We start from the raw sequence: 16,162 nt of genomic DNA, 5'->3' as shown, positions 1-16,162 counted from the left end.
ACCCATATATATGCTGTCTACAAGAGACCCACTTCAGACCTAGGGACACATACAGACTGAAAGTGAGGGGATGGAAAAAGATATTCCATGCAAATGGAAATCAAAAGAAAGCTGGAGTAGCAATTCTCATATCAGACAAAATAGACTTTAAAATAAAGACTAATACAGGAGAAAAAAGGACACTACATAATGATCAAAGGATCAAACCAAGAAGAAAATATAACAATTGTAAATATTTATGCACCCAACATAGGAGCACCTCAATACATAAGGCAAATGCTAACAGCCATAAAAGGGGAAATCGACAGTGACACACTATTATTAGTAGGGGACTTTAACACCCCACTCTCACCAATGGACAGATCATCCAAAATGAAAATAAATAAGGAAACACTAGCTTTAAATGACACATTAAACAAGATGGACTTAATTAATATTTATAGGACATTCCATCCAAAAACAACAGAATACACTTTCTTCGCAAGTGCTCATGGAAAATTCCCCAGAATAGATCATATCTTGGGTCACAAATCAAGCCTCAGTATATTTAAGAAAATTGAAATCATACCAAGTATCTTTTCTGACCACAACTCTATGAGGCTAGATATCAATTACAGGAAAGAACTGTAAAAAATACAAACACATGGAGGCTAAACAATACACTACTAAATAACCAAGAGATCACTGAAGAAATCAAAGAGGAAATCAAAAAGTACCTAGAAACAAATGACAATGAAAATACGATGACCCAAAACCTATGGAACACAGGAAAAGCAGATCTAAGAGGGAAGTATATAGCAATACAATCTTACCTCAAGAAACAAGAAAAATCTCAAATAAACAACCTAACCTTACACCTAAAGCCATTAGAGAAAAAAGAACAAAAAAACCCCAAATTTAGCAGAAGGAAAGAAATCATAAAGATCAGATCAGAAATAAATGAAAAAGATTTGAAGGAAACAATAGCAAAGACCAATGAAATGAAAAGCTGGTTCTTCGAGAAGATAAACCACTAACCAGACTCATCAAGAAAAAAAGGGAGAAGACTCAAATCAACAGATTTAGAAATGAAAAAAGAGAAGAAACAACTGACCCTGCAGAAATACAAATGATCATGAGAGACAACCACGAGCAACTGTATGCCAATAAAACGGACAACCTGGAAGAAATGGACAAATTCTTAGAAAATTATAACCTTCCAAGACTGAACCAGGAAGAAATAGAAAATATGAACAGACCAATCACAAGCACTGAAATTGAAACTGTGATTTAAAATCTACTAACAAACAAAAGCCCAGGACCAGATGGCTTCACAGGTGAATTCTATCAAACATTTAGAGAAGAGCTAACACCTATCCTTCTCAAACTCTTCCAAAAAATGCAGAGGGAGGAACACTCCCAAACCATTCTACAAGGCCACAATTACCCTGATACCAAAACCAGACAAAGATGTCACAAAAAAAGAAAGCTACAGGCCAATATCACTGATGAACATAGATACAAAAATTCTCAACAATATACTAGCAGAACCCAACAGCACATTAAAAGGATCACACACCATGATCAAGTGGGGCTTATCCCAGGAATGCAAGGATACTTCAATATACGCAAATCAATCAACGTGATACACCATATTAACAAACTGAAGGATAAAAACCATATGATAATCTCAATAGATGTAGAAAAATCTTTCAACAAAATTCAACACCCATTTATGATAAAAACTCTCCAGAAAGTGGGCATAGAGGGAACCTCCCTCTACATAAAAAGCCCATATATGACAAGCCCACAGCCACCATCATTCTCAATGGTGAAAAACTGAAACCATTTCCTGTAAGATCAGGAACATGACAAGGGTGCCCAGTCTCACCACTATTATTCAACATAGTTTTGGAAGTTTTAGCCACAGCAATCAGAGAAGAAAAAGAAATAAATGGAATCCAAATCGGAAAAGAAAAGTAAAACTGTCACTGTTTGCAGATGACATGATACTATACATAGAGAATCCTAAAGATGCTACCAGAAAACTACTAGAGCTAATCAATGAATTTGGTAAAGTAGCAGGATACAAAACTAATGCACAGAAATCTCTTGCATTTCTATATACTAACGATGAAAAATCTGAAAGGGAAATTAAAGAAACACTCCCATTTACCACTGTAACAAAAAGAATAAAATATCTAGGAATAAACCTACCTAAGGAGACAAAAGTTCTGTATGCAGAAAAGTATAAGTCACTGATGAAAGAAATTAAAGATGATACAAACAGGTGGAGAGATATACCATGTTCTTGGATTGGAAGAATCAACATTGTGAAAATGACTATACTATGCAAAGCAATCTACAGATTCAATGCAATCCCCATCAAACTACCAATGGCATTTTTCACAGAACTAGGACAAAAAATTTCACCATTTGTATGGAAACACAAAAGATACTGAATAGCCAAAGCAATCTTGAGAAAGAAAAACAGAGCTGGAGGAATCAGGCTCCCTGACTTCAGACTTTACTACAAAGCTACAGTAATCAAGACACTATGGTAATGGCACAAAAACAGAAATATACATCAATGGAACAGGATGGAAAGCCCAGAGATAAACCCATGCACATATGGTCACCTTATCTTTGATAAAGGAGTCAAGAATAGGCAATGGAGAAAAGAAAGCCTCTTCAATAAGTGGTGCAGGGAAAACTGGACAGCTACATGTAAAAGAATGAAATTAGAACACTCCCTAACACCATACACAAAAATAAACTCAAAATGGATTAAAAACCTAAACGTAAGGCCAGACACTATAAAACTCTTACAGGGAAATATAGGCAGAACACCTTATGACATAAATCACAGCAAGATTCTCTTTGACCCACCTCCTAGAGAAATGGAAATAAAAACAAAAATAAACAAATGGAACCTAATGAAACTCAAAAGCTTTTGCACAGCAAAGGAAACCATAAACAAGACAAAAAGACAACCCTCAGAATGGGAGAAAATAGTCGCAAATGAAGCAGCTGACAAAGGATTAATCTCCAAAATATACAAGCAGCTCATGCAGCTCAATATCAAAAAAAACAAACAACCCAATCCAAAAATGGGCAGAAGACCTAAATAGACATTTCTCCAAAGAAGATATACAGATTGCCAACAAACACATGAAAGGATGACCAACATCACTAATCATTAGAGAAATGCAAATGAAAACTACAATGAGGTATTACCTCACACCGGTCAGCATGGCCATCATCAAAAAATCTACAAACAATAAATGCTGGAGAGGGTGTGGAGAAAAGGGAACACTCTTGCACTGTTGGTGGGAATGTAAATTGATACAGCCACTATGGAGAACAGTATGGAAGGTCCTTAAAAAACTAAAAATAAAACTACCATATGCTCTAGCAATCCCACTACTGGGCATATACCCTGAGAAGACCATAATTCAAAAAGAGTCATGTACCACAATGTTCACTGCAGCACTATTTACAATAGCCAGGACATGGAAGCAACCTAAGTGTCCATCAACAGATGAATGGCTAAAGAAGATGTGGCACATATATACAATGGAATATTACTCAGCCATAAAAAGAAATGAAATTGAGTTATTTGTAGTGAGGTGGATGGATCTAGAGTCTGTCATACAGAGTGAAGTAAGTCAGAAAGAGAAAAACAAATACCATATGCTAACACATATATATAGAATCTAAAAAAAAAGAAAAGTGGTTCTGAAGAACCTAGAGGCAGGACAGGAATAAAGACACAGACACAGAGAATGGACTTGAAGTCACGGGGAGGGGGAAGGGTAAGCTGGGACGAAGTGAGAGCATAGCACTGACATATATACACCCCCAAATGTAAAACAGATAGCTAGTTGGAAGCAGCTGCACTGCACGGGGAGATCAGCTCAGTGCTTTGTGACTACCTAGAGGGGTGGGATAGGGAGGGTGGGAGGGAGATGCAAGAGGGAGGGGATATGGGTATATATGTATACATATAGCTGATTCACTTTGTTATACAGCAGAAACTAACACACTGTAATGCAATTATACTCCAATAAAGATGTTAAAAACAAGTAAGCATTTCTTACTCTCTCCTATACTGCTAAAAATCACACCTGTAATCAAGTCTCACATGTGCCCACTATTATTATCTTGCAATAGAATCTGTAATGTTTTAATGAATATTGGGACAACAGAAACAACTGTGGCCGAAAGAATACTGCATTTGAAGTCCGAAAACATGGCTCTGCTAATTATTAGCAGTATGTGAATGTTCAGTAAATGATAAAGTGCTATATAAGATCAGATTCAAGAAGAAAAAGAATTAAACTATAAGCCAGAAAGAGAAGAAAAAAAAAGATAATGGAATATAAAGGAAAGTTGTCTTAACATTGTTCCTCCCTGTTCTCTTACTCACTCCTTGCTTGGTCCCATAGCCATCATCCCAATTCTACTACATTCCTGCTAAGAATCCTGTATGAGTTTCCTGTGGCTGCGTGACAAAGTACCAAAAGATGCAAGGCTTAAAATAACAGAAATTTATTGTTTCATAGTTTTGGAGGCCAGAAGCTTGAAATCAAGATGTTGGCAGGTCCATGCTCCTTCTGAAATCTGTAGGGGAGAATCTCTTCTAGAATCTCTTCCTAGCTTCTGGTGGTTTGCTGGCAATCCTTGGCGTTCCTTGGCTTGCAGCTGCAGCACTTCAATCTGTGCCTCCATAGTCACATGGCATTCTCCACGTGTGTCTATGTCTTCACATGGTAGTCTCTGTGTCTCTTCCCTTCTTATAAGGACACATACTCCAGTATGACCTCATTTTAACTTATATCTTAATTACATCTGCAAAGACCCTATTTCCAAATAAGGTCCCATTCACAGATAGCAGGGGTCAGGATTCAACATCTTTTTTGAGGACACAACAAACCCCATCTTGGGAACTCACCATTCCTCCCAAATCACTCCTACTCTCCCCTCTCCACATATTCATATCACCCCAACTTGCCTCCCTCTCTTCTCCAAAACCTCTGTCTCACATCCTTCCATAATCATATTAGAGGCCTGTCCTTAGAACGATGGGCCAGAAGAGCAACCTTCAACAGCTTGGAGTTAGAAAGACCAGTTTCTACTGCCCAGAAAGTTCCAAGGAAAGAACATTTTTGTTTCAGTTGCTGGGATTCCAAAAAAAGATATGCTACGGGGGAATCCGAGTGAGAATTCTGAATGTAGTTTTTTATAGAGTAATTGTAGTGAAGGTCTTTAAGTCCATTAAAGGTTATATATGATGCTATTCGTTGGCTTAACAACCGAAATGTCATAAGTAGCATTATTTATAGGAAAAAATGCACCCAGAGTTTCAAACAATAATCTTACAAAGGAACTTCTGGGATATATCCATTTGTATGGGATTGCCTGCATTAAAAATATTGCTAACAAGATAGCACAGGAACAACATAAATGTTCCTCCCCAGTGGAGGCATCTTCAAATGGAAGTTGAAGATGGTTTCAGGGAACTGAGAAGGGTAAAAGGACGAGTCAGTGTTTCTCACACTCAAGTCTTTGTGTTCTGAGAAATTTTTTAATTCTGTATTTTTATTTTGATAACATTAAAAATATATACGAATACCCGGATTATCTACATGTATACCATATAAATGAGTGATGGCAAACAATTCAGTGCTGCATTTGCATTATGAAGGCATAGGTGCCAAGAAATTCCCTAAAACAGTGCTTAATTTTTAATGTATTGGAAGCATGTCTGGCTGCTCCTAGGTTGACACATCCTAAAATCATAATGACAATCATGACTCAAGCACTCTTGTATTCCTGTTGTGTTTTTTAATCAGTTATAAGGACAAAATTTATACTTTGCAGTAACGATTTACATCTGAAAGATATCTGCATGGAAAAAGCCTTTTATTTTTAAGGACTGAGACTTAGTTATCTGACATTCTGAAAATGACAGTGTGGAAGAATAACGTTAACTCATAAATTATCTCAAGCTAAGCAAAAAATAATACTCAAAGGTGTTTGTACCAAGTAGAACCCAAATGATACTATAATGTGTTATATGAATAAACGTTGTGCAACTATTCAAACAGAACAAAGAGATGGAAGAATTAACTCGTCACATAGCGCATGGCAATAGCCAATGCCAAATCAAAAGAAAGCATTCTGTATCATTATCTGTATTACTGCAAGGAGATGTATTATGTTTAATCCTTGCAACAGTTCATTAGCAGAATGTTTCACAGGAAATACATTACGGAAATTAAATTTTTTCCACCCTTGTATCATGGGGCATACTATTAAATTGTCCCATTAAATTAAATGCGGAGGGCATGGAAGGTGCTCAGGAAAAAGATGGGAACTCACTTTAGGAGACAGCTATGGAACAAGAGAAGGCACAGAAGTGAGAACATGCTTGAGAAGGTAAATAAACTAGCCTGATGAGATGGAATGGTCCATATTTGGCAAATGAGAAGGTTTAGGGATAAGTCTAATGGCCATATGTAAAAAGAAGGCCTTGCAGTAATTAAGTAACTTGTATTTGCTCAAATAGTTTTTCTATTTCAGTTCAACACACGTTCTAAGGCTTTACTATATGGCACCCAATATAGTAAACATTGGAGGTATGAAGACCAGTAAGAAAGGATGTCTATACTCAAGGAAACCACAGTAAAATATGGAAGACAGACATAAACAAATAAATGCAATAATCTTTAAGGGTGAATAATCTAAGAATGCACACAATTGTTTAGAAGATTTCTTAAAGTTTTGTGATTATCTCATCTTGGATGAAGAAAAAAAATGCAGGTGTCAGCCTATGTATTGCGAATTTCCTCAGTATACAATTATTTCTTCTTGGAAGAGAGGTCAAAGTGTCTGTTTTATCCTTACTAGGTTCTCAATGCCCAGCACAGTGCCTGACATATAATATTCCCTCAAATATTTAATAAATTAATAAACACTGAGCATGTTTTGGTTTTAAATATACTATAAATGACAGATAACTTTATATTCAGTAGGACCTGGCAAGAACAATATTTTGATTACCAAACTATCTCCCTAAGATAAAGGAGTTGAGCTGAGAATAATCCAATCCTCAACTCTTCTTAGGAAGGAACTAAGCAAATGACAGAAAAGCCCCCAATTCTGACGTAATAACCTTGGAGGAGACAGAAGAACAAACATTGATATGAGAGAGAGAAAGAAGAGGTGTTTATGAAAATCCTGAAGTCTGGTCACAGATCAAGACTATTCTTGTTGGTATTACAAATATTCTCTTGGGGTGATGCTCTGAGACCCAACCCAACCCTTCTAACTTTCTCAGGATAGGAGACTACCCTGTCAAGTAAAACATTTGTTCTATTTTGCATTAACCACCACCACCATATAACATCACCTTGATTCTTCTTGTTTGCCCCTTCCGCACACACTCACAAATATGTAAGCTACTGAGAGTAGCGATCTCCTATGTCTTGTTTCCAGCTATATCCCTTGCACTTAGAAGACTGTCTAGCACGTATTAGCTGTTCAATAAATGTTTGTTAAACAAAACATATGATTGGCTCTGCTCTCAGTCACAGCTATTCAAAGGGAAAAAATGTCCGAAACATGACAGTATACTCCGGGATCAAGGGTGGGACAATGGCGGTACAGGTAGTTGAGCGCAATTAATAAGACAGAAAGAAAAGGACTTGATAACTGACTGTTTGTGGGGATTATGGAAGAGGGAGGTGTAAAGCATTTACTAAAGAGTCTAGTACGTGGTCAGTTTGTTAAATATTGGCCAATAGTAATAAGAAGAACAACATTGTACAGGTCTGACGCTGAGGAAATAGGTCGGGGCAGAGATATAGAGCTCCTATCCGAACTGAGGAAGAAGAATTACAACACTGGGCCTTGGAGGAAGGGCACGCAGAGGGCTAGGAGCCCAGAAGTAGGAGGTAAAGCAGAAAGTGACGTCATCGAAACAAGGGCGTAGAGAGTTTTTAGAAGATTCAAGAAATCTCAAGAGATTCAAATGCTACAAAGAGGTCTTGCAGAATGCAAACTGAGGGAAAGTTAACATTCTTTTTTCCTCTGTAACAACTTAAGTGACGCATTCTGACTCTTTCACTCCAGGCCCTTTTACCGGCATAAAACGCACTTCACCAAAACTGGACCTGTCCGACAATTCGAACTGTCGACACCAGAGAAGCCCTAGTCACCCTTGCATTGCCTCCTAATTCCACCTTCCCGTCGACACCTCTGCCCTCCCTCGGCCATCGTCTCCCCGCCTTCGGCCCAGCGTTCCCCGCTGCTTTTACCTGTCCGGACACCGTGTGAGAACTCGGGGATCGGGAAAGAGTTGCGCGGGTTAGCGCGGGGTCGCCAACTGCTTGCTCCCGGAGGAGGCTGGACCGGACACCGCCGGCTTCCGCAAAAGCGCCCCGCCCGCGCGCGGCTTCCTGGGAATGTGAGCGCTCCTCCAATGGGAGCGAGAGGCGGGGAGGGGCCTGCTGCGTTCCCAGCCCCCGCACTTCCCAGGAGCCGCACTGCATTCTGGGAGTGGTAGTTTCGGCTGGCCTTCGCCAAATCTGTCACCCGCTCCATCAACAATTCTTGTCATAAACAACATCAAGCGCTGTTCCTTAGAGAAAGCGAGAGAATGCACGGCCACAAAAAGTCCACCGGCGGGATAAATGAAGAGCCGAGCTTTCCCCACCGTCTCCCTGCTTAGTCTCAGCAGGCAACGTCGCCTGATACTTCACAGACAAGATAGAATTCATCTGACAGGAATTCCCTCTACTTTCGCCACGAAATTTTTTTAACCTCCTTGGATCCCTCAGCAATCCTTTCTCCCATTCTTTTGCAATAATAAAAATGGTAATAATAATAATAAATCAACTACTCTCCTTTGATGTAAATTCCCTCATCCCCTTTACATCCCTATTCCTTCTTACTAACTCAGTCGAGCTCCACTAATAAACTAGTCTGTCTCGTGTCTCAACGGCTTCCTGCTTATTTGCCCTTTATTATCAACATGTAAAGATTGTCGAAGTTTCTCTCATCTAAAATATTCCAAAGTCACCTTTCTCAACCTCACACCACCCCAAACCTCTCACCACACACAGACTTAACTTCCCCTTTCCAGTCAAAATTCTCAACCGTGTTACTAAAATAGACACTTTTTAACCATTACCATACCTCAACTCTGCAGGATTTTACATTGGTTATTCCCTCCTTCTTGAAACCCCCTAAGTTTGGGCTGCTTTAACAAAATACCTCAGACTGAATGGCTTAAACAGAAATTAATTTCCCACAGTTCTGGAGGCTGGGAAGGTTCAAACCAGGGTGCCACAGTATGGTGGGGTTCTGGTGAGGACCTGCTTCCTGGCTTGCAGACTGCTGCCTTCTTGTTGTGTCCTCACGTGGTGGAGAGATAGTATCTCTCTCACATCTCTTATAAGGGCACTAATCCCATTCATGAGGGCCCCACCCTCATGATCTAACTAACTCCCAAAGATCCACCTACAAATACAATCACATTGAGGATCCAGACTCTAATATATAAATTGGGGTGGGAAGAACACAAACATTCACTTTATAGCACCCTCTATTCTCTAAGCTTTTTCTAAGATGCTGCACTCTTCTGGTTCCCCTCCCACTTTTGTGGCAGATCCTCATTTTCCTTTGAAATGTTCATGTTCCATAGGGCTCTTCCTTACACTCTCTTATTTTCTTACTCGTCAAACTTTTCTTGGGTGATCTTAACTAATCCCATTGCTTTGATTATCATCTGTATGCTGATGATTCTCACATATAGGAAGCCCAGACAAGACTCCTGTAACCCAGACTGAAATATCTAATGAAAGCTGGGCATCTCTTTCAGGCACCTAAAACTTAATGTAGTCTTTAGTTGACCTAATACATTTCTACTCTCCCCTCTCCCATAAGCTGCTCCTCCTCCTCTAATCCCATCTCAGTGAATGGCACAACCATGCAATCAGTTGCCCACACCAGAAAGCTGGGTATCATTTTGAATGCTTTCACTCCCTCATAGCTCACATCCAAATAATCAGCAAGCCATGTTAATTCTATTCCCTAAATATCTCACTTGTCAAACTTCAGTTTTCTCATCTTTGAAATGAAGATAATAACGGCACCTGTCTTCAAAGATTGCTGCAATGATAAATGAGCAATACTGCCTGGCAAAGGGACAATAAGCATTTATTGAACAAGCATTATATTTGCCATTAGTTCTTCTTTATTAGGTCTTACATAATGATAGCTAGCATTTACTTTATATTTAGGGAGAAAGAAAAGGAAAATGAGAAATGGTGAGATATTTTGTGTAAGTTACAATCCACTCCATTCCTCAGTATTTTTCCAATCATGACAAAAATATAGCAGTAGTCATGAGGCACTATACAAACTGTTCTACTCTAATGTGTGCAGCATATACCATACCTTATTTATTGTTATCAGCTCTGGCTGTGCTACAGACATTAAAAAAATCATGACAAATGATCTGAGCACTAGAAACCAGAAGTAATATCTCTGTACCTACAGTATCTCCTTCACCATCTCCCTCCCACCCACTCCTCATCACTTGAAATTGTTCTATCTAAAACAAAATCTGATCATTTCCAAATTCTACTTAAAATCTTAATTCACTCCCCATTATGTAGAGGATAAAGTCTAAGATTCTAAACGGAGAATTCAAGGCCCTCCATGACCTGACCTCTCTCTACCTTCCCTGCTTCATATTCTGCTTCTCTCACCAACACATCCTGTGTTCAAGCCTACTCTTGTATGGTGTCATTCACTAATTCATCCATCTATCTATTCCTCCAACAAATATGTACTAAGTGCCTACTATGAGCCAGGCCTATTCTGGATTCTGGTGATATAGCAGTGAACAAGACAGACAGTGTCCTTGCCTACTGGAGTTAACACTTCAATACCATGCTCTTTCATGCCTCAGTGACTTTGCACAGGCTGCCTCCCTTATCTAAATCTTATTTACCCTTTAAGACATATCTTAAATATCACCTCTTAATTTTCCAGCAAAGTGTATGCTTTTTTAAGCTTTTTCATCCTCTGCAAAGGTTTACTTTTCATCTTAATATTAATTTAATTTTATTCAATACCTATTATTTGAGAGACAGCATAGTATCTTAGAAAGAGAAGGAGTTTTGGAGCCAGACAGTCCTGAGTTAATAGCTGTATGAACTCTAAATGTTGCCTCAATTTAGAGGTTTTAGAGCTCTATCAAAGCCCCTCTTGTTACTCTATATTCTCTCCTAAAGTAATCTCATCTGTGCTTCAAAATTTGTATCTTTAGCACAAGCATTTATACTGGGAAATTAGGGAAAGTTCTCTCTGAGGGGGTAATATTTAAGCTGAAATATAAATGTCAGGAAGGAATCAGCCATAAGAAGATCAGAGGGAACAGAAATAAAGCCATAGTGACTGTAGGGTAGTGGAAGTGAGGGGAGAGTAGTAGGAGAGGAGATCACACAGGCCTTTCTGCTCCTCAAATATGTCAAGCTCCTCCTCACTTTATATCTTTGCACCAGCTCTCTCTGCTTGGAGTTTTGTTCCCTCTTATCTTTTTGTGGCCAGAGGTCTTGCAAGGCTGCGTAAGCTAGAAGAAGGAGTTTGGACTTTATTCTAAGTGTAACGGGAAGTAGAGAGGTTCAAGCAAAGGAGTGATCTGATGTATGGGTTTTAAAAAATTATCTGGCTTGGGCTTCCCTGGTGGCGCAGTGGTTGAGAATCCGCCTGCCAATGCAGGGGACACGGGTTCGAGCCCTGGTCTGGGAAAATCCCACATGCCCCGGAGCAACTGGGCCCGTGAGCCACAACTACTGAGCCTGCGCGTCTGGAGCCTGTGCTCCGCAACAAGAGAGGCCGCGATAGTGAGAGGCCCGCGCACCGCGATGAAGAGTGGCCCCCGCTCGCCGCAACTAGAGAAAGCCCTCGCACAGAAACGAAGACCCAACACAGCCAAAAATAAATAAATAAATAAATTAAGAATGCAAATGACCCAAGGATCAGGTGTTTCAATTTAAAAAAAAAAAGTCAGGTTTATGGATATATAAGTTACATACAGTAAAATTCACCATTAAAAAAATTATCTGGCTTTATTTAGCATACCAATATACTGTCTACCCTGGTAATAAATTAATATGTACAGTTTTCAAGATATGTTGGGTAGTTTCCAAGAGGAGTGCTTCTGGATGTGTATACTACAGTGCATGCAGAACCGTTTAAATAGGTGGCTTTATAATTCGATAATTTTCAAATTTAGAAGTTCTGTTACCATTTCATCAGGTTACTGAAAAATTGATTCTCTTTTTTATAATACATGATTTTAGATAGTTTGAGCTTATGGAGTAAAGGTTTCAATTTCCATTTCAGTTCCTGCAGCTACCAAACCTGGAATTATAGAACTGATGGTTTAGATAACCTAATCCAGTCTCCCAATTGTACACATGACAAAGATTACAAAGCTAAGAAGAGATGGAGCCTGGATTACAAACTAGCTTTCTTATAGTAGATGCTCCAGAACTGTCTGTTGCGCTAAAATAAGATACGTATATCATACAGAACTCTAGTCATATCTGAGAGATACTGGTTTTACATTCTGCTTAACAGGATTGGATCGTGATGTGTTATTTTGTAGTTCACAAACAAATCTAGTGACTGTTGTTTTGGCATCAACATCATTCACATTATTGCAACTTATCACTGATCACCAGTGCTATTTATGCTTCTTTTCTCCTGGATATTTGGACTTGGGCAAACTTTCTTCCTGTTCGTCTGTGCTCAAAATAGACCTACCTTGAGAATGCTTGTTCTCCTTTGAAATTCACAATCAGTAGAGGGAGCTAACACATTAGCAATATCTACGAAATCATTGACATTTGAGTACGGGACAGTTTGCTTCTCTTTGTAGCTCATTCCAGTTAGTGTCATCACACTTCCTGCCCTGTTGGTCTGAGCCATCAATGGTTCCAACACCAGCTTTGGCAAAGCAGTTGTGGATTACTTCTGAGGTTTCTATCACACATAGCAATGAAATTTCTCATCATACGAAGGACATGCCGTTTCTTTACACCTGCAATAGAACAGTGCTTCTCATAACATACCAAGCATTTCCATCATCCAACTTTTGATGATTTATTATTTCTCAGTCAAATGGCTACACGTAGCCATGCTGGCAGGCGAAAATAAAAGACTACAAACGTTTTAATTTAAACGTCTGGTGTCCATGTGCAGCTAACAGTAATAGAATGTTCACATTCTGGTAAGCCATTTTATTTTCTAATTGCAGGAGCCATTTCCCAAACAACTTGCCAGACGTCAGTGCATTTTTGTTAAGTTTATATACACACAGGAAAGTTGTGTATAAAAGGGGAGTTTTCAAATTTCCATATTGATTCTAATTTCTTGCTCCTCTCAGCATTCTAATGGAGGAAAGTTGATGACCCAGCTTTCTTTATATATTTATTTTTCTCCAGGACAACATTCTTCTGTCAGAGTGTTCCTCTGGTTTGGTCACAGATTATAGAGGCGCATTAGATATGCCCCCAAGGACACATCTTTTCAGATTTGGCTACTCATTTTCAAGACAATCATCAGCAAACAGAGTTATTGTAGGTGCTTCACTGTTTAGGTTAAGTAAAATGATACTGTGATAATGCTGAAAGCATTGTTGTCAGTCGTAAAGACTTGACATCAACTCCCATCTGAAGAGCAATTTCATTAGCCTTTTCTAAAAACAAGTGAGCATCCAGATATAGAAATATCTGCCCTGGTCTGGCAAAATTATTCAAGTGTTCCACTTACTAAGTTGGCATATTTTGCTCCTCTCATTCTGTTATGAATTTTACCTCCCTCAGCTCCTTGACTTTTTCCAGTTTTCAAAAAATAATACAGAATATTCATGAGGAAATTCCAAATTTTGTGACCATTTAACTTTTTGACTTTTCTTTTTTATCCACGAACATCTAGTCCTGGAGAAATTGGGAGCTCACTATATTTTCGCTTTAATGGCATGACAGACACCGCATGGAGTGTAACAGAAAAGGCCTGCTTCATAGAACATGAACGTTCTCAAAAGGGCAAGATCAAGGGCAAGCCTGAGGCTTGGTGCAGGAGATGAAAGTGCAGCACTGACAAGGCAACTAAGTGTCTTAAGTTCCAACGTTTCCAAAGCAAAGGTGATGTCAAACTGTAAAATGGGCTACTTTGAATTATTTTTATAACCAAGTCAAAAATAAGGGACACTAATGACTTTGGGGTAGATACTGCCACTATCAGACAGCAAGTAATTAGGTTTAAGACATCAAAAGGATGAAACAGGGAAAGAAAGCACTGACTTGAAATTATCCTCCTTTATAATTCTGATGAAAAATTGAGAACACTTCAAGTTCTAAAGCTCTAAGCATAAAATCCATATGTTGGCTTACTTCTAATCTGATGTAAAGAATCCACAATCTAACGCAATAGCAAACCACAAAACTGGTGTCCCTATGGGAGAGGCCTGTAACTTGACATTTGTTTTTTCCACCTTGCCTCATTTCCAATTGTTTAGAATTTTTGACTCCTCAAGCCTTTAGCCTTTAACAAATTATTTGCTGGTGGAAGGGGCTGGGATTGTTTCTCCACACATAAACTGATCTTTGTCAAACTGATCTTTGTCATCAATCACTTTCATAATGACAGAACATCCAGGACACATAGCAATATCTTCCCCATTCTCCAACTCTTCCTTGGTAGGGATGAAGATGTCCATATAAGTTATCCCCACACGCACAGGGTTAGAAATACATCTCTAAGGCGTGATCATATTGCAAGTCCATGATTTCTATCTTGGAACAGATCTGGTATGTTCCTACCTTTGAGTTTTTGCATCAGCTGTTTACTCAGCACTGAATGCTGAACCTCCATATCTGTGCACATGTCTTTCTCTGGTATCAAATAGTATTCTAAGATAAATATATATTACTGCATTTAATCATCAGTGTAATGCTAGGAAGTCATTATTATTGTCATCACCCTTGTTTTCCAGATAAGAAAACCGTGGCTCCAAGTTGCACAGAAACTGAAGGGGCCAAGGTTTGCCTCCCGAGGTCTTGGCTTCCTAACCCACCCCCTCTTTCGTAAGTTTCAGAAGTTCCTTAAGAGGGAATGCAAGGAAGGATAGGCAATCAGTGTTGGTTGACTAAATCCAACAGTCCCAGATCCACCTGTTTGCTTCCGTTTGTCCCGTCCATTTCTGTTCCTGTGTCCTGGGCCTTCCTGTCACCTTGAAAAGGGACGATTACAACACAGAAGCCGCAGAGATGGGGGAGGGAGCAGAAATCTCACATTTCTCAGCAAAATGGTTGGAAGGCAGTCCGTAAGTGCTACCGAAGGGCGAAGTATTTCAGAGTACACAGCACAGGGACCTTGGCAGAAAGGGCCCAAGGGGCCCAGAGCTTGAAACAGAGCTGGGAACAAGGTCAGGGGACAGGAACCAGGCAGGCCCGGTGTTGTGTCACTGCCTGTGGCAGCTTCTCTGCTAAGGGTGCAGCGCCCCAGTGAGGAGTGGAAGGGTAGGAGGGCCGCTACCCTTCCATACTGAACATGGCCGCTGAATGAGAGCTCATGACCCCGGTTCGGGAAAGCAGCGGGAAACCGACCGAACCTGTGACCTTCTTCAAGGGGCAAGGGAACAGAACAGTCATGAAGAGCAGGTTAGCTTTGGTTTTCTTTTGTCTCTTTAATTGCTTCTCAAAAACACAGTGAGCAGGATTTCATCTCCCTCCCCACTCGGCTCGGGATTTACCTGGAGCACTTCTCTGACAGGGTGGGGGTCGGGGCAGGGACCACCGATAGAGTCCAAAACAGTAAGGCTCACAGGGGTTGCTCTACATCATCCCGGGGTTAGAGACTGTGGAGCTGGGACTAGAACCCAAGGCGGCTGCCACCCACACCTTTGGTCTCCCCAAGGCATCACAAGCCTTTTTTTTTTCCTTCCCACTACAGCCTTCAACTTTATTTCAAATCTGCGGCCGCAGTAGCTCCTTGTAAGGAAAATAAATTTTAAAAGGCTTCAGATAGCTTACATGTAAAGGTAATGGTTTTCACACTATGTTTTAAGAGTATCTGAAAGCTGTGAGTCCATATGTAACAC

General features: G+C 39.7%; 1 protein-coding gene across 7 annotated transcripts in view; it reads right to left on the bottom strand.

The window, feature by feature from the left end:
- VAMP7 (vesicle associated membrane protein 7) overlaps positions 1-8,451 on the bottom strand; it is a 105,779-nt gene extending 97,328 nt beyond the window's left edge. For all 7 annotated transcript variants that reach the window (XR_014259067.1, XM_082447880.1, XM_082447881.1 and 4 more), the window contains exon 1: positions 8,301-8,451. The gene's annotated coding sequence lies outside the window, so the exon portion shown is untranslated. The remainder of the gene's footprint in view (positions 1-8,300) is intronic.
- Between the last annotated feature and the right edge of the window lie 7,711 nt (positions 8,452-16,162).

The sequence above is a fragment of the Balaenoptera physalus genome, assembly GCF_965194825.1.
Source record: "Balaenoptera physalus genome assembly, chromosome: X".
NCBI classification, from domain to species: domain Eukaryota; kingdom Metazoa; phylum Chordata; class Mammalia; order Artiodactyla; family Balaenopteridae; genus Balaenoptera; species Balaenoptera physalus.
This window is presented reverse-complemented; position numbering and strand designations above follow the sequence as displayed.